Source organism: Anolis carolinensis, chromosome 2 (genome assembly GCF_035594765.1).
Source record: "Anolis carolinensis isolate JA03-04 chromosome 2, rAnoCar3.1.pri, whole genome shotgun sequence".
Taxonomy (NCBI): Eukaryota; Metazoa; Chordata; class Lepidosauria; order Squamata; family Dactyloidae; genus Anolis; species Anolis carolinensis.
This window is the reverse complement of record NC_085842.1, coordinates 262,798,171-262,825,521: the sequence shown is the minus strand read 5'-3', so window position 1 is coordinate 262,825,521 and position 27,351 is coordinate 262,798,171. Positions and strand designations below refer to the sequence as shown.

The 27,351-nt window shown below is 39.0% G+C and overlaps 1 protein-coding gene across 4 annotated transcripts in view; it reads left to right on the top strand.

Annotated features, from left to right (window-relative positions):
- The window catches only part of sncaip (synuclein alpha interacting protein), a 140,069-nt gene that overhangs the window by 42,966 nt on the left and 69,752 nt on the right, over window positions 1–27,351 (top strand). The gene's annotated exons all lie outside the window — the stretch shown is intronic.

Sequence of the window (27,351 nt, the reverse complement as noted above, 5' to 3'; positions counted from 1 at the left end):
GAAACCCTTGGGGATTTGATTGTGTGATAATGCGAAACTATGGGTTGTTCTTAAAGAAATGGATGTGCCACAATATTTAATTATCAGGATCCATAACTTGTACTCAGGACAAGAGGCTACTTATAGAACAAAATACAGAGAAATCAAATGGTTTCCAATTGGGGAGGAGGTCAAGCAATACTTCATTTTATCACCCTATCTGCTTAACATGCATGCTGAATATATCATACAAAAAGCAGGATTAGACTTGGAGAAAAGAGGCATGAAAATCTGAGAAATAAAAGTCACCCATTTTAGATATCTAGATGACAACATACACTATCAGAAAATAGTGCAGATTTAGAAAAATTACTTATGACTATGAAGGGGAAAATATATAGCTAAACATTAACAAAACAAAAATAATGATTTACATAACTTTAATGTAAACAATGCACTGAGATAATTCTAGATTTTCCATGGAGACTGCAGTCAAGAAATCAGAAGACTAGAGCTTGGAAGAGCAGCTATGAAGGAACTAAAGGTCCTGAGGAGTAAAGATATATAATTGAATAGCAAAGTTAGGATTATCCACACTATGGCATTTCCCATTTCTACATATGCTAATGAAAGGTGGTCAGTGAGAAATGGTGATAGGAGGAACAACTCATTTGCAATGTAATGCCGGAGAAGAGTTCTACAGATACTATGGACTGCTAAAAAAACAAATAAATAGGTTATAGAGGAAATCAGTTTCCCTCAGAGCTAATTTTGTCATACTGTGGCACATGACCACAGACTGGACTCCCTAGAAAAGACAGTAAGGCTTAGAAAGATAGAAGGCAGTAGGAAAAGAGGAAGACTGGATTCCAGATGAATAGACTGAATCTAGGAAGTCAGAGTCCTGAATCTGCAACATTTGAACAGAACTGTTGATGATAGGCTGATTTAGAGATCTGTCATTCATAGTGTCAACAAAAGTCAAAGTTGGCAGCAATTAACAACAATGAAGTTAACACATAAGTTCAATCAATTCAGTGGGACTACTTTAGTTAGGACCCATATTGGATTTAGGCCAAATCTTTTTAACATAATTACTTTATATGCAAATATACAAGGAACAAGTCTGCTAACTCCCCGTGGGTTAATGTAGCAAAATTACTTTCCTGGAAATAAGTCTTATTCGACTCAGTGTGGTATATTTTAAAGAAGGCATTCATTGGGTTGTGCTGTAAATTGTTTTTGTCAGATCTCCAATTCCAGTCAGGCAACATGTTAATGGCCTAGGTTTAGTCAAAAACTTAATAACAGACCAACTCACACAGGCCATTTAAATCTTTTAGCTGAAACAACTGCTGACAAATAAGAGATCCTTATGTATTAATGACTACTGCTGCAAAATATGCTGATTTTGACCCATAATCAAAATAATGTCTTTATTACGCATTCCATATGGAAATTGACTGTATATATGTGTGTGTGTGTGTGTGTGTGTGTGTGTGTGTGTTGCTTGTAATTCTTTCCCCTCTCCCTCCTTCCCCTCCCCTTCTATTTTTTAGTAGCTGAGACTTGGAAAAGTACAGTTTTTAAAATCACATGTATCTGCTGAAGGAAAATCTTCATAATTAAGTTTGTGGCCAATGTGGCCGTATACAGAATTGAAAAACATATGAGAAACACTTTATAAAAATTTAAACAACACTTCAGTCTTGAGCAGAGGTTTACAACAGGGAATTGTAAGGAAAAAATAAAGGTGGAAATCAAATTTGTAATTGGAATAATATACTTCAATATATGTTATAGACCAGCTGTCTTAGCCAATGATTAGGAATTCTGGGAGACTGAGACACCTGAAAGACTGAAGTTTGGGAAACAATGTTGTAGAAAGACCAATGATAAGTTCAAACATTTTAAGTCCAACTGAAATAAATGTTTAATAACAGTGATTAACCTTGGGTGAATCAAAGCCCAAGGACGCAAATCATGTGAGATTCTAAGAGTGAACAAACTTTCTTAGAAATATGTAATTGTTACTTGTCACCATCCAGAATTCTGACTCAATTTACCTAACCTTTGAATCCTTCTGAAAAATGTAGAAAAACACTAAGAATATTGCAAGGTCTAAAAATGAAAGGTAGTGTCAATGATTTTGGTCAATCCTTACCAACTTATTTATTGGTTGCAGGTTCATATCTTGCTTACATCTGTAGGTGACTTGTGAACCCTTCCCACTGTTCAGGTCAAGTAATTCAACTGCTGAAACCAGATATGAACATGAAGTTGCTCATTGCACCTAAGGTGGTGCAGTGGGTTAAACCCTTGTGCTGGCTGAACTGCTGAACTGAAGGTTGGGTTGCTGACCTGAAGGTTGCTGGTTTGAATCTGTGAGATGGGGTGAGCTCCTGTCTGTCAGTTCTAGTTTGCGGTGACATGAGAGAAACCTCCCAGCTAACACATCCCCTGGGCACTGTCTCGGTAAATGGCCAATTCTCTCACACTAGAAACGACTTGCAGTATGTTCTCAAGTCACTTCTGACATGATTAAAAAAAACTATAAGCCCAGAGCCACATGCTCAGTTATGCTTTTTTCAAATAGTCCCTATCTCAGGGAAAAGGCAGAATAAAAATTACACAAAATAAATAAAACAGGAAGGCACCAAGATCCTGAGCTCCAAAATGGGTTTACAGATTAAGCCGGTGTGATCAATGAAAAAAAGTTTCAGTGCTCATTACAAAATTAGGTGGTGAAAAATTGTTTCTAAAGTGTTTCTGAAATTGGGCAGGTTCCATATCATAACTATAATGAGTTAACTACTTTTTTGTTACTTTTCATTAAGTAATTTTGCAAATGGGAAAATTCAGGGGCCCCTTTCTCCCACATTGTTAGAACTACTGTCATGAAACTTGCAATGGTCATAGCCCATCATGTTTCAGAATGTTTCACTCATCCATGGATTTTTGAAAAATGTTCTAAGTGTTATCGAAGGCTTTCATGGCCAGAATTACAGGGTTGTTGTGAGTTTTCTGGGCTGTATGGTCATGTTCCAGAAGCATTCTCTCCTGACATTTTTTCACATCTATGGCAGGCATCCTCAGAGGTTGTGAGGTATAACAGAAAAACTAAACAAGGAAAGTTTATATATCTGTGGAATCTCCAGGGTGGGAGAAAGAACTCTTAGAATCATAGAATCATAGAATAGTACAGTTGGAAGAGACCTCATGGGCCATCCAGTCCAACCCCCTGCCAAGAAGCAGGAAATCGCATTCAAAGCACCCCCGACAGATGGCCATCCAGCCTCTGCTTAAAAGCCTCCAAGGAAGGAGCCTCCACCACAGCCCGAGGGAGAGAGTTCCACTGTCGAACAGCCCTCACAGTGAGGAAGTTCTTCCTGATGTTCAGGTGGAATCTCCTTTCCTGTAGTTTGAAGCCATTGTTCCGTGTCCTAGTCTGCAGGGCAGCAGAAAACAAGCTTGCTCCCTCCTCCCTATGACTTCCCTTCACGTATTTGCACATGGCTATCATGTCTCCTCTCAGCCTTCTCTTCTGCAGGCTAAACATGCCAAGCTCTTTAAGCCGCTCCTCATAGGGCTTGTTCTCCAGACCTTTAATCATTTTAGTCGCCCTCCTCTAGACGCTTTCCAGCTTGTCAACATCTCCCTTCAACTGCGGTGCCCAAAATTGGACACAGTATTCCAGGTGTGGTCTGACCAAGGCAGAATAGAGGGGGAGCATGACTTCCCTGGATCTAGACGCTATTCCCCTATTGATGCAGGCCAGAATCCCATTGGCTTTTTTAGCTGCTGCATCACATTGCTGGCTCATGTTTAACTTGTTGTCCACGAGGACTCCAAGGTCTTTTTCGCACACACTGCTGTCAAGCCAGGCGTCCCCCATTCTGTATCTTTGATTTCCATTTTTTCTGCCGAAATGAAGTATCTTGCATTTGTCCCTGTTGAACTTCATTTTGTTAGTTTCGGCCCATCTCTCTAGTCTGTCAAGATCGTTTTGAATTCTGCTCCTGTCTTCTGGAGTGTTGGCTATCCCTCCCAGTTTTGTGTCGTCTGCAAACTTGATGATCGTGCCTTCTAACCCTTCGTCTAAGTCGTTAATAAAGATGTTGAACAGAACCGGGCCCAGGACGGAGCCCTGCGGCACTCCACTTGTCACTTCTTTCCATGATGAAGATGACGCATTGGTGAGCACCCTTTGGGTTCGTTCGCTTAGCCAATTGCAGATCCACCTAACCGTAGTTTTGTCTAGCCCACATTTTACTAGTTTATTTGCCAGAAGGTCGTGGGGGACTTTGTTGAAGGCCTTACTGAAATCCAGGTAGGCTACATCCACAGCATTCCCTGTATCGACCCAACTCGTAACTCTATCGAAAAAAGAGATCAGATTAGTCTGGCATGACTTGTTTTTGGTAAATCCGTGTTGACTATTAGCAATGATCGCATTTGTTTCTAAGTGTTCGCAGACCACTTCCTTGATGATCTTTTCCAGAATTTTGCCTGGTATCGATGTGAGGCTGACCGGACGGTAATTGTTTGGGTCGTTCTTTTTTCCCTTCTTGAAGATAGGGACCACATTCGCCCTCCTCCAATCTGCTGGGACTTCTCCCGTTCTCCAAGAACTCTCGAAGATAATTGCTAGTGGTTCTGAAATAACTTCCACTAATTCCTTCAATACTCTTGGATGTAGCTGATCTGGCCCTGGGGACTTGAATTCGTTTAGAGAGGCCAGGTGTTCCTGGACAACTTGTTTCCCTATTTGGGGTTGGATTTCCCCCAATCCTTCGTACATTCCATGTTGCTGAGGTTGAAGATGGCTTTCTTTTTGTGAGAAGACCGAGGCAAAGAAGGCATTGAGCAGTTCTGCCTTTTCCCTGTCCCCTGTTGCCATCACCCCATCTTCTCCTTGCAGAGGCCCTATCGCCTCCTTTTTCTTCCTTTTTCTACCAACGTAAGCAAAAAAGCCTTTTTTGTTGTTTTTTATGTCCCTGGCAAGCCTGAGCTCATTTTGTGCTTTAGCCTTGCGAACCTTTTCCCTACAGGTATTGGCTATACGTTTGAATTCTTCTTTGGTGATTTCTCCCCTTTTCCACTTCTTGTGCATGTCACTTTTGAGCTTTAGCTCAGTTAGAAGTTCTTTGGACATCCATTCTGGCTTCTTTGCACTTGTCTTATTTTTCTTCTTTGTTGGCACTGTTTGCATTTGCGCCTTGAGTATTTCACTTTTGAAAAACTCCCATCCATCCTTAACTCCCTTGTTTTTTAATATTGGCGTCCATGGAATGCCGCTCAGTAATTCCTTCATTTTTTGGAAGTCAGCTCTCTTAAAGTCGAGAATGCATGTTTGACTTGTCTTAGTTTCAGCATTCCTTTGTATTGCAAACTCCAGGAGCACATGGTCACTTGCCCCTAAGGATCCAACCACTTCAACTTTGTTGATCAGGTCTTCCACATTTGTTAAGATTAGATCAAGAGTTGCTGATCCTCTTGTTGCCTCTTCTACCTTCTGGACCATAAAATTGTCTGCAAGGCAAGTGAGGAATTTGTTGGACTTTGTACTCTTGGCTGAGTTTGTTTTCCAGCAGATATCGGAATAATTGAAATTGCCCATGACTACTATATCTCTTCTTTGTGCCTGTTTGGTCAGCTGTTGTCTGTTGTAGGCCAGGAACAACACTCTGAAAACAGGAATTCCAGACATGAATCAATCAGGGGCAGCTAACACCTCTGAATAAAGGATTCCCCCAGGCAGGAAAAAGCCAAGGACATGAAGCTGGCAAGGCCATTAATGCTAATCAAGGTGATTAATTACAACATTCACACTGGCCTCCAACAGACAAGAGTTCTTTCTCGCACCCTGGACCTTCCACAGATATCTAAACCTTCCTTGCTTAGTTTTTTCAATATACCTCATGACCTCTGAGGATTCCTGCCATAGATGTGGGCGAAACATCAGGAGAGAATGCTTCTGGAGCATGGCCATACAGCCTGGAAAGCTCACAACAACCCAAAATTTTCTAAGTTTTTACAAATTTAACATTTTAAAAAAAGCTACAAGAGCTATCTCCTTGAATGTTCTGTACAATGACACAAGATAGCAAGGAATCATTCTCCCCAAGTTTCAGAAATATTACATCTACTGATTTTTGGGAATTTTTATGAAGTTTTGACAAAAACTTTTTAAAAAAGCCACAACAGCTATCCCATTGAATGTCTTTAATCAATGGAACTTCAATTTAGGGATTTCTTCTGCACAGATTTACTTACTAGTATTGAAGTATCAATCAGTCCTCCTCTTTGCAAATTAAACAATTTCCACTAAATTCAGTTTGCATACCACGTATGTGACATATATCTTCCCTATCAGGGCCAGCCCTAGGTAATTTTCAAGTGTAAGCGAACAGAATTTTGATGCCCCCCAAAACCAATCAGTGAAAAATAAAAGCGTTGGATAAGCAAAAATGTTGGCTAATAAGGAGGGATTAAAGAAAAGCCTAAATAAAGAACAACACTCTGAAAACAGGGGAAATCCAGACAGGAAACAATCAGGGCCAGCAAACACCTCCCAACCAAGGATGCCCCCAGGGAGGAAGCAGCCAGGCTTTGAAACTACAAGACCATTAAATGCTAATCAAGCTGGCCAATTGCAACATTCACACTAGCCTCAAACAGACAAGAGCTCTTTCTCCCACCCTGGACTTTCCACAGATACATAAACCCCACTTACCTAGCTTCCAACAAACCCCAGATGCCTGCCACAGATGTGGGTGAAACGTCAGGAGAAAATGCTTCTGGAACATGGCTAGGCAGCCTGGAGGCCTGGCCTCAAGGGTGAAGGCCAGAACAGACTGCGACCGTGGAGGCAGGAAGGCCTCTTACCTGCCGGGGCCTCTGGCCACCCGTCCCGAGGCAGGTGGCGGGACCGAGCGGTAAACCAGCGCCGGCCCCACTGAGGGGAGGAACGACGAGATGGGCGGCCACTTGCGCCATGCGGCTACTTGGCCCCGCCCTGTATCCTTTGAAGATACGGGGTGGGGTCAAGCAGCCACATGGCGTATGCACAGTGGTTGTAGAGGGCATCTCGCCCATCCACCAGAGGCGGTCCGAACAGCGGGATGGGCGGGGGCACTCTCTCCGACCACTGTGCATGCACCATGCGGCCGCTTGGCCCCGCCCCATAGCCTCCTTGGGAAGGTGTCTTTGGTGGGGAGGAGACAGCCCTCAGGCGCTGGCCAGGATCGCTTCCCTGTCCTTAAAGGGACAGCAGGGTGGCCTGGTTGGAGGCCAGGCCAGGTCGTGGAGGCAGGAAGGCCACACCTGGGCAGAGGTGCCTCAACGGTTGCTGGAGGCGCCATCCTCCAACCTCAACTACGCCCCATAGAGGATGGCGCATTTGGCAAGTGCCTAATTGGCCTTGCAGTTGAACCGCCTCTGTTCCCTATCCTAATTGGGGCTTTCTAATGCTGAGTCCAATTCTGGATAATGTAGTTTAGGGCAGGACCCTTTGAATTGTCCACCATAGGGCTCCTTGCCTTTCCAAACCACATTTCCCAGAATTCTGTGCTCTCTCAGTCTCTTTCCCAGCTCACTCAGCTCCTTCTGCTTTGCTGCTTTCCTCTCTTCATGGCGAGGGACAGCCTATCTTTTCTGAATTCAAACAGGAATGGAAGCCTCATTTAAAGGATTTCAAGCAATAGAGCTGAGAAATACCTGTTTACTGCAAGAAAAAGTGGAAAATATCAAACTAGAGAGACTAATGGCATCATTCGCCACTAGGCAGATAAATGCATAGTTTATTGGTTTATTGCAAGCAGAATTTGAATTCTGTATATTGGTCCCATCTTCTTGCTTTACTACTGAAACAGCATTAGCCCTGTTCTGAAAAATGATCAGTACTATGGAGATCTTTCTCACATGCATGGTATGCAAACTGAATTTAGTGGAAAGCTGGGCTGTTTGTGATTCATCATATTTTTTCTTAATTTACATTAAAAAAAGAGTTGGCCTCCCACCAGTAAAATTCTGCCTTTAGGCAAATGCCTGGAGATTATAACTAACAGAAGTGGTGACTATAGAATCCTGTGCCAATGGAAGCATATTCTGGGTTTTAGCAGACTCTGGTGCCATAGTTTTAAAGGAGCTAACCAAGGTGCTGAATGCTGTCTTCTTTAATATTTCCTTTAAACCTAAACTTTAGTCATTGGCATCATCTTGTTTCACTACTGTAGCTCTATCTGATCCCTGTTCTAGGAGAAAAGCTCTGTTGGCTATAAGTCATTTATTAATACTAAATGGATCTTTCTCACACCCATGATAAGTAACTGCATTCTGAAATGCAATAGTTTTAAAGGAAATAACCAAAGTGCTGAATTTCACCTCCAAAATAATTCAGCTAATTTAATGTTTGCATTCAAATTCAGAGCAGATTCACTTCCCCCACTCCCTTACATGAAAGTTGTTTTATAGGCTATGTATCCCAGAATTGACCAGCCATTTGGCTAGGGGATTCTTTGAGCTTTAGCTCAAAAAATAACTTAACCAAGCTCTAAAACAGCTGTTAGGTAGGACAATGAAATGTAACATCCTTAATCAAGAGTCAAATTGAATTATATAACAAAGAGTGCTTAGGGGCCTTTTATACTTTGGCCTATGAAAGGAAAATGCAGACCATTCAAAGGCTGTAGCCAGACCTAACCTGGGATGGTTGCATAGTGCTTAGGACTCCTTTGTTTCAAGAGTTCTACTGGTTAAAGTCTGCATATTGGCCAGAAAATGAAGTGCTGGTTATGACTTTTAAAGGCTGAGATCCATTTTATCTGCAGAATTGTTATGGGGCAACAAGTAGATCTGAAAAATCCCATGTCAGTTTTACAGCCTCTCCACCTGGAAGCTGCTCCATACTAAATGTGAACTTTCCTGTTCCTGAACCTCTTGCAATGAACAGTGTTCTACACCTAAGAGGACAGTACTTGAACAACCCTGAGCAGCTGCAGGAGAGCAGCTGTAAAACTGCTCTCCTGTAGAAATGGATACTGGCTTCATGTGAATTGTACTCACATACGTGTCTTCCAAGCTCTGAGAGCTCGGGGAGAAACTTTTTTCTCAGTTTTTTCCTCAGAGGAACACCTGGTGGAAAAATAAGAGAGGATCTGTTCCACAGCTGCTTTGAGAATCCAGAATTCCTTTCCTAGGGAGAATACACTGCCTCTTTCCTTATTGTTCTTCCATCAGCAGGTGAACATTATTTTTCCCATAGGCTTTTGCAAACTATTTTACAAGGAAAATGCTTTTATTGGTGTGCTATAATATTTTTGTCTTTTGCTTTTTAGTGGATATGTTTTAAATAGTTTTAATTTTATATGTTTTAGTTGGTAAGTGTTTTTACTTGTATCCTTCCTTGGGAGGAGAGTGATGAAGCCTTATCACTTCACAAAGTCCACAGGTTCACACCAGGATGTACAGTCCAAACATATTTTATTGGCATTTACAGTCCTTCTTTGAGTTTACTGCACTGGGTTTGTACCAAACTCCTTCAAAGTCCTCATTATATCATGGGCTTGGGGCAAATCTCTGTTCATTTCCATCTCAAGGTAGTGAGCTTCTCCAGTAGCCTGAAATTTAAGAATGTGAAATCTCTAGACAACTATATCCACCATCACGCAGTGCTTGCTCACTTCTGATGGTGGAAGTTAAGAAATTTCTAAGTAGACTCCTCCCCAGCCAGCATTACATTTCCAACATTTTCTTGGAAAAGTCCCACAGTTTCCATCCAATGAAGTGGAGACTATAGAAAGCATACAGTGTAAACACATACCTAGCCTATGAATCAGTCATAATGCTGCCTTATTGCCTGATACATCCTTCAGATGGCCTGTAGTGTCTTCTGACCCTGCTGTCCTGGGGTGAGGTGGAGTGGGCAGGAGCTTCTGGAGTTTTTACTAGCAATGCCATGCAAAGTATTTCTGCTTCCCTTCCCTTCCTTCTCAGCCAGCTTTTAGAAGGCTGTTTGCTATGTCACATCTCAGAATATACTATCCAGATTAACCAATTGAGCTGTTTTCTATCCTTGCCAACTTGAATGGCCCTACCAATTCCTCCTGTGTAACTCAGATCACTTTCTCCATGGATTCTAGCTCTTTGTGTCCCTCCATATTCTTAATGATTTGTATATCTCATTTTAATTACTAGGCCTCTTTGAGCTACAGCTTTGGGGAAAAGGTTGGATATAAAGAAACAAATAAAATATAATATAAGGAATATCATAAGTTTTTCAGTCTTTTTGGACCTTTGGAAGAATTTAATTGTTTGTCTAATTGGTGGACCCAGTGTTTGTCCATTGGTGGACCCAATGTTTATCTCATTGGGTGCTTGATCAACTGTAGACAGCTTTGTGTCCTGTTGTGCAAATAAGGGCTGTTCTTTATGGTGTTGTAGAAAATTCTGTTTGTCACAGCAGCTGAAGCAGCATATGGATTTAGAAACCATTTTAAATAGCTTGGCTTTAACCATTTCAGACCCAGCTGGGTTTACTGGAACTAAGTTCATATCAGCATAAATCCATTTATTTTGATTGCCTAGTTTGTGCATATATTCTTCAAGACACCTATCTACCATTATAGGTGCCACACAAAGCCTGGATTCTCAATATTTATGCTTTTTTAAACATAGCTAGATGATCATGAGTGGCTTTGCCTTAATTAATGTGTCAGAAATTGCATGTATTGGTTGCTTGGATCATTGAGAGCTATCTGCTATGCTTGCATATTCTGCAGTGCCCTATATTCTAATCCAGATATACTTTGGGCTATAGATAGTTTGTTGATTGCCATTAGATTGATGAGAAGGAACCTGAATTAGTGGTATGGCTGATGATTCAGTGTCTGTGAGTTTAATTTTGCTTGTGCAGAGCAGTTAGCTAATTTATTCAAAGAGAAGACAGATTATTTTCAAAAATCCTCATATTCTCACAAGAAACAGGAGCCATGGAAATTTTTCTGTGAACTTTACAAGGTTTTCTTCCTTTAATGGTGAAATATTTCAGAGCAAGTATATGCCAAGAGTGAATATGTACTATCTGGTTTGACTCTTCCCTGTCCTTGAACTTATCCTATTTTAATGATTCTTCTCTTTTCTCAGACAGCCCTATCTGTAGTTAATGTTTCCAATTCTCACAATTTTATGGGGAGTCTCCTGGCATTTCAAATGCATATCCTAATTCCATATTGTGTGTCTGTTTATTATCTGGTATTTTCAAGGAGGCTCTCCTTATAAAGACAGTGATGCCTATTCTGCTGAAGCAATACATGTAGTCATGTACTGGAGATAATACAGAAAAGCCTTATAAAGAGATGAGTCTTTGCCAGTGAGTTAGAAGCCTATAATGTGAACAAAATATCCTCTCTTGTCATACCCATCTTTTACAAGGCAGTTTCTGTGGATCTGAAGCTAAAGTATAACTCTGCAGTCTGCTGGTGACATACAGTTTTGTTTCATTTCGGTGTAGCTGCTAGCATAAGATATTGAAAATGACATAAACAAAGCCTGGTGTGTCAGAGAACCTGAATCACAGCTGATGCCATTAATAACCATGCTTCTGCCGTTCCTTCCAGCAGAGTTGGAATCACACTTGCATACGGTCACTTGCCAGGTCTGCTGCTGGGTTTCATAGATGCAGAAAATTGCACTCATAAAAGTTCAGACTATGGGACTATTTGCACACAAAATCAAAGCTTTTCTATTATGCTGCTATTTACAAGGAAGTTAAATACAAATTATGTTCAAAGAATTTTATATGCTTAGCCTGTAAATTAAAGTCCAAACTAGATTTTAAACGCATGTGCATTTGACTTTCAAGTTTTGAAAGAAGACAAAAAAAATATTCAGATGGAAGACCATTGCACACAATTTAAATATATTTAAATACAAAAATGCTTCTAGTTGGCCTTAAGTCTAACCTGTCAGTAATTCTGCTACTTACCCAATAAATATTTTCTTGTAGAGTATGATTACATTCTGCCAAATATAGGGGTCATAGGCAATGGTGTGATTCTATGGATGGAACTGATTGCAGCAGCAGAAGCATCAGGAAATTATTCCCACCAACACCACACTCCCAACTTGATTTAGGATTTCTGCACATTCTGACCACCTCTCTCTCTATCTATCTATCTATCTATCTATATATATCAGTTTCACTATGCTATCAGATATCCCATTTGTTTTGACTCTTAATTAAAGCTTTAAAGCCTAGGATGTTTGCATTGGGAGTTAGTGTTTGGCTATTTGGAAGTAGCTTTAAAAATCCTTATATGGAAGTTATAGCAATCTCTTAAATTCACTAAAGAGTGACCTGAAGTTTGGACCTAAGGTGAGACAGTCAGGAAAGGTCACCACTCAATCATCTGCAACCAGGCTTACTATGTCGTATAATAGATCTCCATCATGTCTTAACCCCAGTAGAAATGGAAGCCTCCTGACTCTCCACGCCAACTGCCACTGTTATGGCCTCACAGTCAGAGAAGAATAGGCAGTCACAACTCCACCACGATTCAGCCAAAGTAGCAAATGAAACAACCCCGCCCCCTCAATTCCACTTGCTGCTGTTGTGGCCTCTGAGGGAGAGAATAGACTTTCCCTGCCGGATTTAATTCCCTCTCTCATTGCCTTTCCCTTTCCCTTACGTTTCCTATCTTATTTAAATCGCAAGCCCAAGGGCAGGGAACTGTCAAATTAACGCGTTCCATAAGAACCTTTGGGCAGAGTGGTGAAGTATATGTACAATAGTTAGATAGACAGGCAAGCAGGCATTTCCCTGCAAGCAAGCATCTTCTTGTGTAGGAAAAATAGAGATTTTTTAAAAAATAAAATTTAACTAAATAAAACAGACATGTAGCATTTTAATGGGCGAGTTTCAATTTGTTCAACATAATGATGTGGGCACATTGCTTGGAAAAGTGAGGGCAGCCACTTGGCTGCTAGACCTATATCCACCTTGGCTTATTAGAACTGCCAAAGGAAAGCTGAGCAACCAGGTGGTCAAAATTTAAAATGTGTTTTTGAAAGAGAGCCCCCCCCCCCATCTTGCTAAAAGAGGTGATTTTAAGACCTCTGTTGAAGAAACCTACATTGGACACCGCCTCCCATGATATTTATCAGCCATTTTCTACTCTTCTCATTTTAAATGAGAGTAAGTTGTGGCAATACAACCCACTTCTTGGATGAAACTGATAACCTGAATCGATTCCAATCTGAGTTGAGATCTGGTAATAGGACAGAGACAGCCTTGGTAATTTAGGTAGGTTATATACAGCAGGAACCTTCTTGCCAATCCATGCATGCCTCATCTTGCCTTCTGGGAATCCCAAAGGTGATGCTGGAAATAGGTGCAGTGTGGACTCCTATGTATTTTGAAGTATTTTAAATGACTGTTTTTTAATATCTCTATATTTTTACCTGATGTATGGGCTTTGGTGGACCAGAAAACAATGTATAGTACTTCAAATAAATAAAATATTTATTTAAAGTTTATTTAAACTGCCACTATTTTCAAAAAGAATGGGGTTAGAAATAGTCCTTCTTGATGTTAAATCTTTCTCCATGTATCCAAGCTTGAAAGTTTTAAAAAACAGGGGCAGAGTGGAAAGTATGATAGGGAAAATAAGTTTTAATAATATATAACAATTTAAATATCATTTGTAATATATAATACATGTATCATGGAGTTTTGACTCAATGTGGTGTGGTGAATTTAACAGTTGAACATCTGCAGTCTGTTCTTTAACTTTAGTAACAAAACATGGTGCTTGGCAAAAACTCAGAAGTCCAACATAATGTTACATCATTTACTCATTATATGATGGGAGGAATAAGAAATGAAATATAGTCTGTCTCTGCCTATCTGTTGTATCTTGGAACAGAACATAAAACTGGAGGTCTGCCGTTTGACTGCACATGCTTACTGAGCTTGTTTACTACTGTTCTACACCTGGAGTAGTAATTTTCTCCCATATATAATAATCACAGAGGGAATGCTCTGCGGCTCAGCAGCAGAGAGTGAAACCTATTGTCTTCAGTCTGGTGTGCACCATTGGGACGAGGTAATTGTTAAATAATCTGGGTATGGTAATACTGAACCTTTCTGGAATGCGTTATGTTCAGAAATGTACTTTAATGTAGGAACGGAAATGGCTTTTAAAGACATACAGAAGAAATGTTCAAAGAGTCCAAGAAAATTTTGTAGTTCTAGGTCTGCATCAACACATATCCACATGCACATCCACACAGAGTGGGCTATAGCAATGCAATATTTTTACCACTTTGCCTGGCTTTTTTAAAATAGCAAACTGGAGTTATATATACGATAAGTTATCATTTCAAAATTTCAACTGGGCAACGGAAATGGCTGTCTTTGGTACACACTCCCCATGGGATTTAAATATTTTAGAACCTTTTAAAAATGTGCTTTATATTGTTTTAAAATATAGGTTGAGCATCCCTTATCTGGAATTTCGACCTCCCCCCTACGATCCAAAATTATCCACTTGGGTTGCCCAGATAGTAACACCTTTGTTTTTTGATGGGTCAATGTATAAAAACATTGTTTCATACATAAACGTGTTTATGGTATTGTGTAGAAAATTATCTTCAGTGTATGGGTATATGACTCATATAAAACATAAATGAATTTCATGTTTAGACTTGAGTTCCATCTCCAAGTTACTTCAATATTTATATGCAAGTACAGTAGAGTCTCACTTATCCAAGCCTTGCTTATCCAAGCTTCTGGATAATCCAAGCCATTTTTGTAGTCAATGTTTTCAATATATCATGATATTTTGGTGCTAAATTCGTAAATACAGTAATTACAACATAACATTACTGCTTATTGAACTACTTTTTCTGTCAAATTTGTTGTATAACATGATGTTTTGGTGCTTAATTTGTAAAATCATAACCTAATTTGATGTTTAATAGGCTTTTCCTTAATCCCTCCTTATTATCCAAGATATTCGCTTATCCAAGCTTCTGCCGGCCCATTTAGCTTGGACAAGTGAGACTCTACTGTATTCCAAAATCCAAGCGAATCCAAAATATGAAACACCTCTGGTCCCAAGATTTTATATAAGGGACACTCAGCCTAGAGATAGATAGATAGATAGATAGATAGATAGATAGATAGATAGATAGATAGATAGATAGATAGATAGATAGATAGATAGAAGGAATGGCATAGGTGAAGGCAGTTTGTTATAAAGAGCTTATGAAGAAAAGAATTTTGGCTCATGGAAGGAGACAAAAATATACACAATGTCTGTCATTGCTTGGGGCTCTATCCTCCTAAACCCCTTGCAGAGGTTGATCATGTAATTTGCAGCTTCTCCTTGCTGGAGATGCAACATTTTGACAAACTACTATACTTTACCCAAATAATGAAGCTACGTACTTTGCAACTGAATCCACAACATTCTCCACACACAGAATTTAGCATGTAGATCAGCCTCTGCCAGATACTATTTTTTCCTCATTCTGTCATCAGCTGTTGACAAGTATGTTGCCTCAATAAGGAGAAACATGTATTTATTTGTCTTTGTTTATTTTAACTATGGACACACTGTTTCCTTGTTGAGGCATGCCACAAATGGGGCAAGCAATAGCGTCAGCGTCAGCCATGGGGACCCACCCTCTGCAGTTTATTGTTTGTATGAAACAGGCTGCTCTTATTTTTGGACAGATACACATATATATCACAATACATTCTTGCAGATACACAGCATGCTTTTCATTTTCACCACCACACAAGAGATAATCACATACCTAAACATAGCTCATCTTCTTTATTTAACAGCTGAATGACAATTAGGGCACCCTGCTGACCTATCTTGCTTTTGACATGTCAGTCAATTGTAATAAAAAAGTGGGTGGTCAATTTAAAAATCTTCTAGCAGACACATAAAATGTAATTGCATTGATTTCTTTCATATAATTGAAGTTGATCAGTAGAAGAGACTTTTAACAGAATTATGGAAATTGCATTTACAAGTGGGTTGCATAGCATTTGGGGGCATCTTACATAGGATTATTATGGTGAGGACTTGAGACTGGTTATGAGAAATTCATTCATGGATGCCTATAAGTCAAGAAACACGAACAGTTGGAATAAAGAAGGAAACAATGAAGTATAGTTAGTTCATAGGTGAAACAGTGTGGCATTTCTTACCATTTCTAACAAGCTGGTTAAAAAGGGCAAGTTGCATAGCATCTGCTATATGTATATCAACTGATTTTAGGAAGGATGGTGAGAGAAACATCTTGCAGAGCAATATAATGAAGATTATGGTGTCTTTACCAGAAAGAACATCTGTTTACCAGCATCAGCTTCCTTTTGAAAGATGTGTAATCACCGCTATAAAGAGTTATTTTGCTTGGAAACGAAGGAAGGGTGGGCCAGATCAAGAGGGTATCTATAATTCTACAAGGCATATTGCAGTGATAAGCCTGTTATAATTACGACTTATTTAAACAACAACTGCATAAAGATGGTATCTTTCATATACATCCATTCACTCAGAAAGAAGAAGGAGAGATTACAGCAATAATGTGCTCATGCCTTCTTTTTCTTTTACTCTGCCAACTGAACAGTGGTAAACACTGTTCAATGAATTCTTATAACAAAGAGGGTTGAAAATGCAGCTGATATGGAAACCTGCAGTTCCTTTTTGCTTCATGTGTGCGCAGTTCACAGATGCTCATCACTCACAGCTGGTTCACACAATTCTTTTTGTATACATGAGTAGCTCCAACTGCCCCCTGGCATGCTCTCCGATTGATATTGCAACCTTCCATTTTCTTACCAGTTTTGGGGCCATTATTTCATGCCACAGAGCAAGGCATTTTTTAAAAAAAATCTTTTGTTTTTTTGAAGCCAGGACTGCCTTAGCTGAACCCTTTTGTGTGTAAATTTACTCTTTGTCTCTATAGATTTATTATTCCCTGCCAAGGCATCTGACAACAACTTCAGCGATTCTCCATGGGGTTGGTTGTTTATTATACTTCATAGACAGTCCTGTAATTGCACTTCTCAGGGTGGTATACAGGTAAGTTAAAAGCATAAAATGCAAAACTGAAAGGGAGGGAATAACAAAACTTCACAAAACAATGCCAGCAGGAAAAAGTAGAAAAAAAGTAGCAAATAATATAAAAGCTCCCACCATACAAAAAGTATGTGGTTGGTAACCACCATCATGTCAACCTGTCAAGTTCTTGCCATAATATTCAATTCTCACCAGTTGATGAAGGAAGATGATTTTTTAAAAAAATAGTGACTCTGTTTGGCCTTCTCACTTATGGTCGTTTGATGCCCTACATGGTAAAAGTGGCCTATTGTTGATATAGGTATCTGTCTGTCACAACTTCATATGGAGTGGGATCGGCATTGGACTTGGCAAACTAGGTAGACTTATCAATTCCCAGATGGAGGGGTATTTTAAAGGAACTTTGGGGGGTTTATCGGCAATAAGTTCATGGGAAATTGGTATACTACATTCCTTGGTGGTGTTGGCAAACACATAGGAGTCCATGCTGCACCTATATCCAACATCACCTTTGGGATTCCCAGAAGGCAAGATGAGGCATGCATGGATTGGCAAGAAGTTTAGCCTATGTATTGACCTGCATTCAATCTATACGCTATGTAATATCAACATTTTACTCAGCAATACCCTGAAGATGTAGCTTTGTTTTAGCCAACCTAATTTGACTGTATCCTTTGTCTCAGGCTCCACTTCTTCTCTCAGCCATACACATATCATATCACTACTAGGATGTAAAAACATCTGCATTGGAACGAGTGCTTTAAATTTTGTTCATAAGTAATTGGGAGTTATGAATGAGTAGATAAGTGACCACATTTAATGAGATATAAAATTATTTAAGATGGTAAGAAAACAAAAGCAGGTTGTGAAAAAAAAAGTCTTTTCATAAATAGATCTGTCCAAACCAGGGAATGAGCATTAGAATTGCAAATGAGACTCAGTGTAATCAAGTGCAAAATGATGCATACTGGGACCAAAAAAGAGGATAATAATTTCATATTATATGTATGGCCAGGAGAAGATGTGGCAGCAGCTGACAAATCTTGTGGTTATGACAGAAAGAAAGAAAAGTAATCTAATAAAATAATTTTCCACAGTAAGGTTTAACTGTATGGTATATCATGTTTAAAGCACATCATATGTGCTTTAATTTTTTTTGTTCCTAGACATATATTTTATTTCAAATACATATGGGCTGTTTAAACATTTAAAGGTTTCATTAAAAACATAGCACTCTATTTGTGGCCTCAGAACAGTTTACTAGAAAGATTTGCAAATTCAACCTATATTATGGCTTTTTAATGGTCCTTTAGTGGTACATGGCATATAAGTGATATATACTTTGGTTAGTGGTGTATAGTCATCATGAAGCAGAAATGCTACAGTAAGTTCTGTGTTGCTACTTTTTAGCTCTTCCTTTTGCTGTTACATCATATGGATCCAATTGAGAAATATTTTGCTATTAAACTTAACTCCTACCTTGATAACGGTGAGGCTAGGAAACCATAACATGAAAGTTGGTTAGAGATGTGTATCCATTTCCCCTTTTATATACAGTCAATAGGAAGATTCGTCTGTCTGAAGCAGTAGTGTTTCAGCTGGGCTATGTGAAACAAGCATGTTAATTTTATGTGACAGTACAATATTTTATATTATCAGTGAGTAGCCTTGTAGGAATTCCAAGTGAATGGAAACATACATTAATAAAACAAAACAAGTCATACACAACTGGTTAAGCAAATAAACTGACCTGTAATTTGTTTTGATATTTTCTGTTAGATTATGCTTAGAGTACATTAACTTTTGCAGAGAGCATGAACAGTGTATACTGTTTAAATTACCAAATAACAAATATTAATTTCTTGTTCTCTGATCTCTCTTTCAGGGGAAATTGAAACAAACAAGCTTATTTCTCTAAGTAGTCTTGCAAAGTATGCAATAACCTCAAAACCGTATTTTGTGCTTTACTATGTTAGAAAATCATTAAGGAGATCTCACTGTTTTGTTTTGTTTTTTAAAAAAAACTATATGAGTTATCAAAAGCAGAAATGAGATTTCTTTGCAAGTATGTTGTTTTAGTAACTGAGCCATCAATCCACAACTCACAGATGTCAATGCAAATGTAAGACAAGGGTATTGAAGGTCCAACTGAAATATTCATACGATATAGTGTTGCACCATTGTAATTTTCCTGCAGTGTTCTTGGAACGTTTAACATTACATTGGCATTGTGACAAAAATTCCTGATCATTTGAGATGCTATGGGGCACTAAGGTAGCACAATCCATTCAAATGAATTACAAGTGCCTTCTTTTTGGTTCCAGACTACATACCCAGTACTGTAGAAATAATAGTGGTGTGGTTCTTCTTTGCAATAACCAGCAGTTGACACAGGAATTACATTGATCAGGTAGTTCTGATTTACTTTATTCCACCACCTTCACAAAAAGACACACTGCAGGAGCTGACTACATTGCTGGAGGACCAGCTTTGACAGTCTGCTCCTTGTGGCTTATGCATCTGATTGGTTTCCTGTCAGCGATTGTCCTTGGAGAATTCCTTGATGGCACAGTTGGCTTTCTGCTTGGCTGCATGGTTGAAATAGGGAGTAGATGTGAGCAGTTAACACAATTATTCCCCTTGAAAAGAGAAGGCGTTTTTGGTACTGCTTCCCCCGAGAGCTGGGTCCCAAGGTAGCCATAGTGTCTGAAGCCTATAAATAAGGATTTTGCATGTTAAGTTGTCCTGAATTAGTCTTCTTCTTTAGATACAGTTCATGTCCTTCTCTTGCCACCTTTCTTTTTATAAAGCAATTGTGGTCAATCCAGGGGGAAGTTTTCTCCAACTGAGACTACACAAACTACAAAAACAAAATCTTTTTTTAAAAAAAAAAACACACACACAAGAAAAATTAAAGTGACCTGATATCCATTTATGTTTTTGAAAAACAAAACAAATATAGGTTCTATAGATTTATTGAAAAAATGTATTGCTGCTCTAAATACTTCCAGGAGATGCATGTCACCCTGGTTGTTGCTCTTGTGTGCCTATACATAAAACTCCAATTTATGACAAGATTTTCTTGGCAAAATGTATGCAGCGAAAGTTTCCCATTGTCTTCCTCTGACTGAGAGAGGGTGACGGCTAAGTTCATGCTCTAAGTTTCCGTGGCTAACTGGAGAGTTGCGGGAGGAGCTGAGTTATTCCAGATTCAGATCTCTCCCAACTCAGGGACATAGCTCCAATGCCCATAAAATGTGAGGCCAGAGAGAGGGTAGTGCAACATAATTTCTGGCATCTTTAGTCCTGGAATGGGTTAGATTCAGAACGTCTAATGTAGGTTCAGCTGGACTTTGACTATCTTGGCCAATTAGAACTGTGCTCTAAGTAAAAAGAAGAAGTAAATTCCCCTCTTCAGGTAAATAATGGACTCTCCAATGTAGAAACAAATATGGCATTAGAAGGATTACTTCAGATAAGTCCTTTTAATATCCCACGAATCCACCAGACTACACACCAGGATCCATCTTACCTTTTTTTTAGGTGTTTGTCTCATGTTAATCCTATGCCAAACATTCTCTGGAAACACAAAATATCTTGATTTCTGTTATACACACAGACACACACACACACATGCATTCTGTATAGATCTGGACTGTCAAGGGCAATCTATTATCACTTGTACAGTATTTTTTATGATAGCTGTTATGTGCTAGGTAAAAACGTGACATGACTTTCACTCTGGCTTGCTTCAGAAGTACCAGATCAAAATACACAGCTATGAACTCTTGAACTTAGGGAAACTTCTGAATAAACATGATAAAGGATAAGGTAATCCTAGTCTCAGAATTCGCTCCTCCACTTAAATCAATCACATTTTTAAGTCAGTCGTCTGACTGATAGCTTGTTGTTTTTCTTAGACAAAAGTGCTGCTTCGGATTCCTGTATAGACTCTGAAAATACAGCTAACCCTTCCCTTTTAAATTTTTTATATAAATTGACTGAGCAGATAATTCATCCTGTACCACATGTTTTTCTTGGCACACATTGTTAACAAGAAGGGGGAAATGAATAAAATAAGCTGGTGCTACAGAGATGCTCAGTCAATAAGAGAAAAACCAGACAATGCAGATGACATCTAATAGAAACAATGTTATTTTACATCATTAAGATGGGGAGAAAATTGTGCTAAGGGAGTTTTAGGAGATAGTATAATCAGTGCTCCAGAGACTACATTACAAACCCTTATCTGGCTTATTACTGTCAAAACAGTGCCACGGCATGTCAGGTTGTCACTTTGTTTGAATATGTAAAGCTGCAGCAAAACACTATTAATGGCTAACCATCTCTATAAATGGGTATACAGCTATCTCAGTTTTCTTTCTGAGATTTGCTTTCTAAAATATTGCTGTTTCCCATAGAACATGACTATAAAAATGCAAATATGTAATTGGAGGTTTTTGGAATGTATAGAAGCAGGAAGACACTTTTCAAATGAAATGTGCTCTGACCATGGGCTATGGTTTAGACCAGTGTTTCTCAACCTGTGGGTCCCCAGGTGTTTTGGCCTACAACTCCCAGAAATCCCAGCCAGTTTACCAGCTGTTAGGATTTCTGGGAGTTGAAGGCAAAAACATCTGGGGACCCATAGGTTGAGAACCACTGGTTTAGATGCTGATTTGGTGTCCCATAACATGGCCCTCTTTGATTTCACAGACTTGAGTCAAAATTCAAAAATCCAAATTTGTCCTCATAAGTATATTCTACAGCATCTGATATTCATTGGTGGGGTTCCCATACAAGTACTAACCAGGGCTCACACTACTTATCCTTCTACTTATCAGATAGGATCAGACACTTTTCGGGTATTGTGACTGTTTAAAATGTCAAAGAAATAGGCACAATAGCGCAGAGATTATTGTGCCACATGCCTTTGAATTTGAGGACATTTAAACAACTTAAATTACCAATAATATTTTTATTTCTTTCTGGAACTGGAATGGTTAGTTGCCATTGAAGGAAGTCAAGGCTGTCAAGTATCAGTTGAATAGGGGCGCAGATTTTATGCAAGAATGGCCTCTACATTTGAAAGATATCTTGGAGGGGAGATCATTTTTACTTCCAATTAATTTAGAACAATGTTCCTCAGTGCACTAGATGAGATAGTATAGACTGTGCCATGAGTAATAATCATGCAAAGTTTTAGGAGGATAGAGATTCCAATGTACTCTGAAGCAGGCTTAAGCTTTTCAGTCCCATCTGAAGGCTCTGAAGAGTTTCCCATCTAAGGAGTTGGGTGGCATACATCTGACCTAATGCCTCCAGCACTAGCCACCAAAATTGTGCTGAAGTAAACACAAAGAACATACGAAAAACACAACTGCAATTTGATGTACCACAAACAAACCACTGTTGCAAGTTCCTCATTGTTATGCCAACACACATGCTCCTTGCTGCAGAAGGCTAGTTTTTAGAACAGGTAAAACAAATTCTTGATCACATCTACTGTCATTGAACATATGTCCATGGCAATGAAGAAACAAAGAAATAATGCTTAGTAGGTATTGAAGATAGTGATGGCAAGAAAGTAGATTCAGCTGGCTGAGCCACAATAAATGAACATATAGCATATTGGTGAGAGAATTGTACTTCCATCTTGCATCCCCTCAAATCCAAAATCCCAATTGTTTAATTAGATCATTGATAATATTGAAAATCAGCAAAATAAATAGGAAAGTGCTTGAGTAAAATTATAGATCCTTAAGTCACAATGGAGACACCTCAAATTGGGAGCCTGTTCCCATTGGGAAAACCATTCCTCCTGGTGGAAATCACATGTCACATTGTGACATTGCCAGGATATTTACCGTACATGTATCTTTAATTTTTTGTGATGATAGCAGCAATTATTTGTAGTAAACACTGGAAAAACGTGTTCTTTCTTGAATTACCCCAAACTAAAAGAGCTTCTATATAAAACAGGATAAATGTCCATTTCCAGAAATTAGACTTTTTTAGTAGTTTGGATTTGGTCTAAACCTGAGCTGTGCAGTTATTTGTAAGTTTTGAGTAGTAAGATTGTGAATGATCAATTTCATGTTACTATAATTACATATTTGGGGGAGGGATAGAACTGAATCAGTGTTCATTTGTTACATCATTGTTATCATAATTATAATTTTCTGTTTTCAATCATGTTCCTTTTGTTATTGTAACATTATAACACTGTATTTTTAAGTTACACTTTGGTTGCCTAAATTGGAGGGGTTTGTTTCCTGTGAGAGACTACATCATGTTGAATAATGTTTTTTCAGACAACCTTCTTCGATTTATCTTTAATCTTTGTTCAAAGCTTCAAGAGACATTTTCAATATGGCATGATTTGGATAAGACTGACACTTACCAAAGAAAAATAATTCAGCAGGCAAACCTTATCAAATAGCCTGCTGAAGCTGATAAATACTTGAAAGATTGCCCTCCTAGACATTCACTAGATTCAGAGAATTAGTGTTAGATTTCTGCTTTCTGAAATACTCTAAAAATCATCTTTTATAAGCTGATGTGTGCTGTCATTTTTATGACACAGCCTGAACCATTCTTTCTGTCCTTTTGTGGTGGTTGCCCTGTAAGAAAGCCCAGTTGTAATCCTTTGCTTTTTTCATATCAGTGACAGAGTAACAAAGACCCTGAGAAAAATGTACACATTTTGTATGTTTTTATTTAATGGAGGGCCTCTTCCTTGAGCTTGTTTATCTTACATATATTGTTCTTTTCAAATGCTCAGGAGAAAGGATCATTTATCTCCGTATGAAGGAACAGTCTCATTAAAAAGCAGCTGTCATGGGGTTTCTGGATTTAGTAAGGTTGCATCATAAAATTACTTACACTTCCCATTGACTTTCATACATACAATATCCCAAGCATTACTAGAGTGAAATTTCCATTCATTTCAGCAGGGAATTGTACAAGGAAGCCCCCCAAATGTTCAAGTTTCATAGATGTATATGAATGGCTATTCTATCATATGCACCACTGAAAATTAATCTTAATCCCATAAAGGTAAAGGTAAAGGTTTCCCCTGACGTTAAGTCCAGTCATGTCTGACTCTGGGGGTTGGTGCTCATCTCCATTTCTAAGCCGAAGAGCCGGCATTGTCTGTAGACACCTCCAAGGTCATGAGGCCGGCATGACTGCATGGAGCGCCGTTACCTTCCCGCTGGAGCGGTACCTATTGATCTACTCACATTGGCATATGCACCACTGAAAATTAAACTTAATCCCATAATACCACATTAAAGTATTTTAACTGATGTTTTAATAATTTGATGTTTTAATTGTTGGATTTTAATTGTATTTATTTTTGGTTTTGTATGTGTTGGCATCAAATTGTTGCCTGTTGTTGCCCTGAGTCCCCTTGGTGTGAGAAGGACAGGGTGCAAATGTGGGAAATAAATAAATAAATATAATTATTTTTGTTATTGTTCTCTTTTTTGTACAGATTTGTTCAAATTGTTTTACTCTACACAATTGTTCAAACTTTTCCCTCAGCAGGAATATGTTAATTCCATTGTTTTCTGAGAATCTCCATTTTAAAAAGTCATACAAACCATACTGAAAATAATAATAATAATAATAATAATAATAATAATAATAATTGCACTATTCTATGGCTTGCACTTCTGTAGTCTTCTTCTTTCTAAGCTATTTTCCCCAATGGAGGGGTGAGCATTGTAACTGCCATTTCCACAGGCTTTGTTTTGAGCATTCTCAAATCTCTGGTTGGCAGCACGCATGTCTTTGTTGATGGTGTCCATCCATCTTTTCTTTGGCTGTCCACATGGTCGTCATCCTGCAATCTCCAAATGTAGTGCTGTTTGTGTTACTGATGTTGATTCTCATGACATGATCGTACCATTGTAGTCGTAGTCTTGTTTCCTGGATTTTGATGGATGTCATCAACTGGCACATGGTCAAGAAGTGTCAAGCCAAGCATCCAACTCAGCATTTCCCTTTCCATTGTGTTAAGGGCTTGTTCATGTTTATTTGTTGCTGGCCAGCACTCTGCCTTGTAGTGGACTACTGGGTAAACAACTGTAATGTAGGTTTTAGCCTTGAGTTGTTCAGGCATTTTTGAGTCACATAGAATGGCAGTAGTTTGCTGTCATTTCAACCAGGCTGGATTTATTTGTGACTGTATGTCTGGCATTGTGTCACCATCTATGGAGACCAGTGACCCTAGGTATTTAAATTGGGTGGCCTTCTTTAGTGCTTGTCCATTAATTTCAATTGTTTTTTCTAGTTTGAAGGCCACATTCCAGATACCCTGTTTTGGGTATGTTTAGTTGAAGTCCATTTTCACAGAGTTTGTCACTCCATATCTGCAGCTGTTATTGGAGGGTTTCCAATATTATTGGAGTTCTATGTCATCTGCATATAGGAGTATCCAGGGATGCATAGTCTACAAATCTGCTGTAGCAGTGTCCATGCAGAGTATGAATAATAATGGTAAGAATACTGATCCCTGATGCATGCCAACAGTGATGATGAAGGGTGGCGAAATCCCTGCAGGGCAGCAGTCCATACTTGTTGTATTATTGTATATTAGCTTTATGCATGTTTCATAGTCTTCTGGTATTCCATGTGACCATCATGCTTACCAAATCAGGTCATGGGGAATAACAACAACAACAACAACAACAACAACAACAACTTTATTCTTGTATCCTGCCACCATCTCTACGAAGGGACGCGGGATAGCTTACATCAGGCATAAGGTGCCTAAAAAGCAGAACATGAAATAAAAACACAGTATAAAATACAATTGAATAAAACATATAAGCATGTAAACAACAACATAAAGCTCAAAATAAAACAGCACTCATCCATCAATGGCAATAGCTAATGTAATCATGGCCAGGCTGTAAACAAGAGGGCAAGTGAATGGGAATAAGTTCAGAACTGTAACCATGGAACCTGATCAAATGCTTTTTTGAGATCAAGGAATCCAAAGTGCTGGGCATGTTTAGCCTGCAGAAGAGAAGGCTGAGAGGAGACATGATAGCCATGTACAAATACGTGAGGGGAAGTCATAGGGAGGAGGGAGCAAGCTTATTTTCTGCTGCCCTGCAGACTAGGACACGGAACAATTGCTTCAAACTACAGGAAAGGAGATTCCACCTGAACATCAGGAAGAACTTCCTCACTGTGAGGGCTGTTCAGCAGTGGAACTCTCTCCCCCAGACTGTGGTGGAGGCTCCTTCTTTGGAAGCTTTTAAGCAGAGGCTGGATGGCCATCTGTCGGGGGTGCTTTGAATGCGATTTCCTGCTTCTTAGCGGGGGGTTGGACTAGATGGCCCATGAGGTCTCTTCCAACTCTACTATTCTATGATTCTATGATTCTAAGTGCAATGGTTTCTTTTACCGGTGATTTTTCATGAGTAACCGGACAGCATATATTTAATCTATTGTGCCACATCCCCGACAAAGCCACACTGATGTGGTGTAATGGCTGTGTGACTTCTTAGCCTTCCATCCAGTATTTTTTCAAATATTTTCATTGCATGACACAATAGGCGTATTGAACGGTATGTTGAATAATTGCAGATTGTCCTTCCAATTTGGTATGGTTATACTGGTAGTCCAGTCCTGGGGGGGGGGGGGATTTTTCTGTTATGATTTTTTTGAATAGTGATTCTAGAAAGGTAGCACTATAGTATTTGAGCATTTCCCAAATTTCAGCTGGTATGTCATCTGGGCCAATGGCCTTTCCATTACTTCATTTTTTGTATGACCTGCACTTCTGTAGTATAGGTTTTTTTTCTCACACAGATAGATGATGGTTATGACAGTTCAGTTTGAAAAAAACATCTGTTCAATAGATATTTAATAAGTATATTGTATGTATCTGTATAGAATTCTCAGTGAAAGCGTGGCTTTTGAATCTGCTTTTCTAATTTTCGTATGTATCTAGTGTGCACTGTATTTCAGAATATGTGTGTTTCTGAAATTTAGCCATTATGATTTTATTCTAAGTTCATAGAGTTTTCTATTTTTCTTTAACCACTCTGCAGGTGGGAGTATGTTATTCACCAAAGAACTCTACATTTGTGATATTTTTAGCAAGTTTCTAAGTTGCTTCCATTATATTTGTACCCTTTCATTAAAGGACAATCTTGTGAGTGATCATAATGATAGCACCACATGGGATGATGAAAGGTTACCTGAGTACACTTGCTTAAACAGCATTGGCTTAGTTGTTTTTCAGTTTCATACT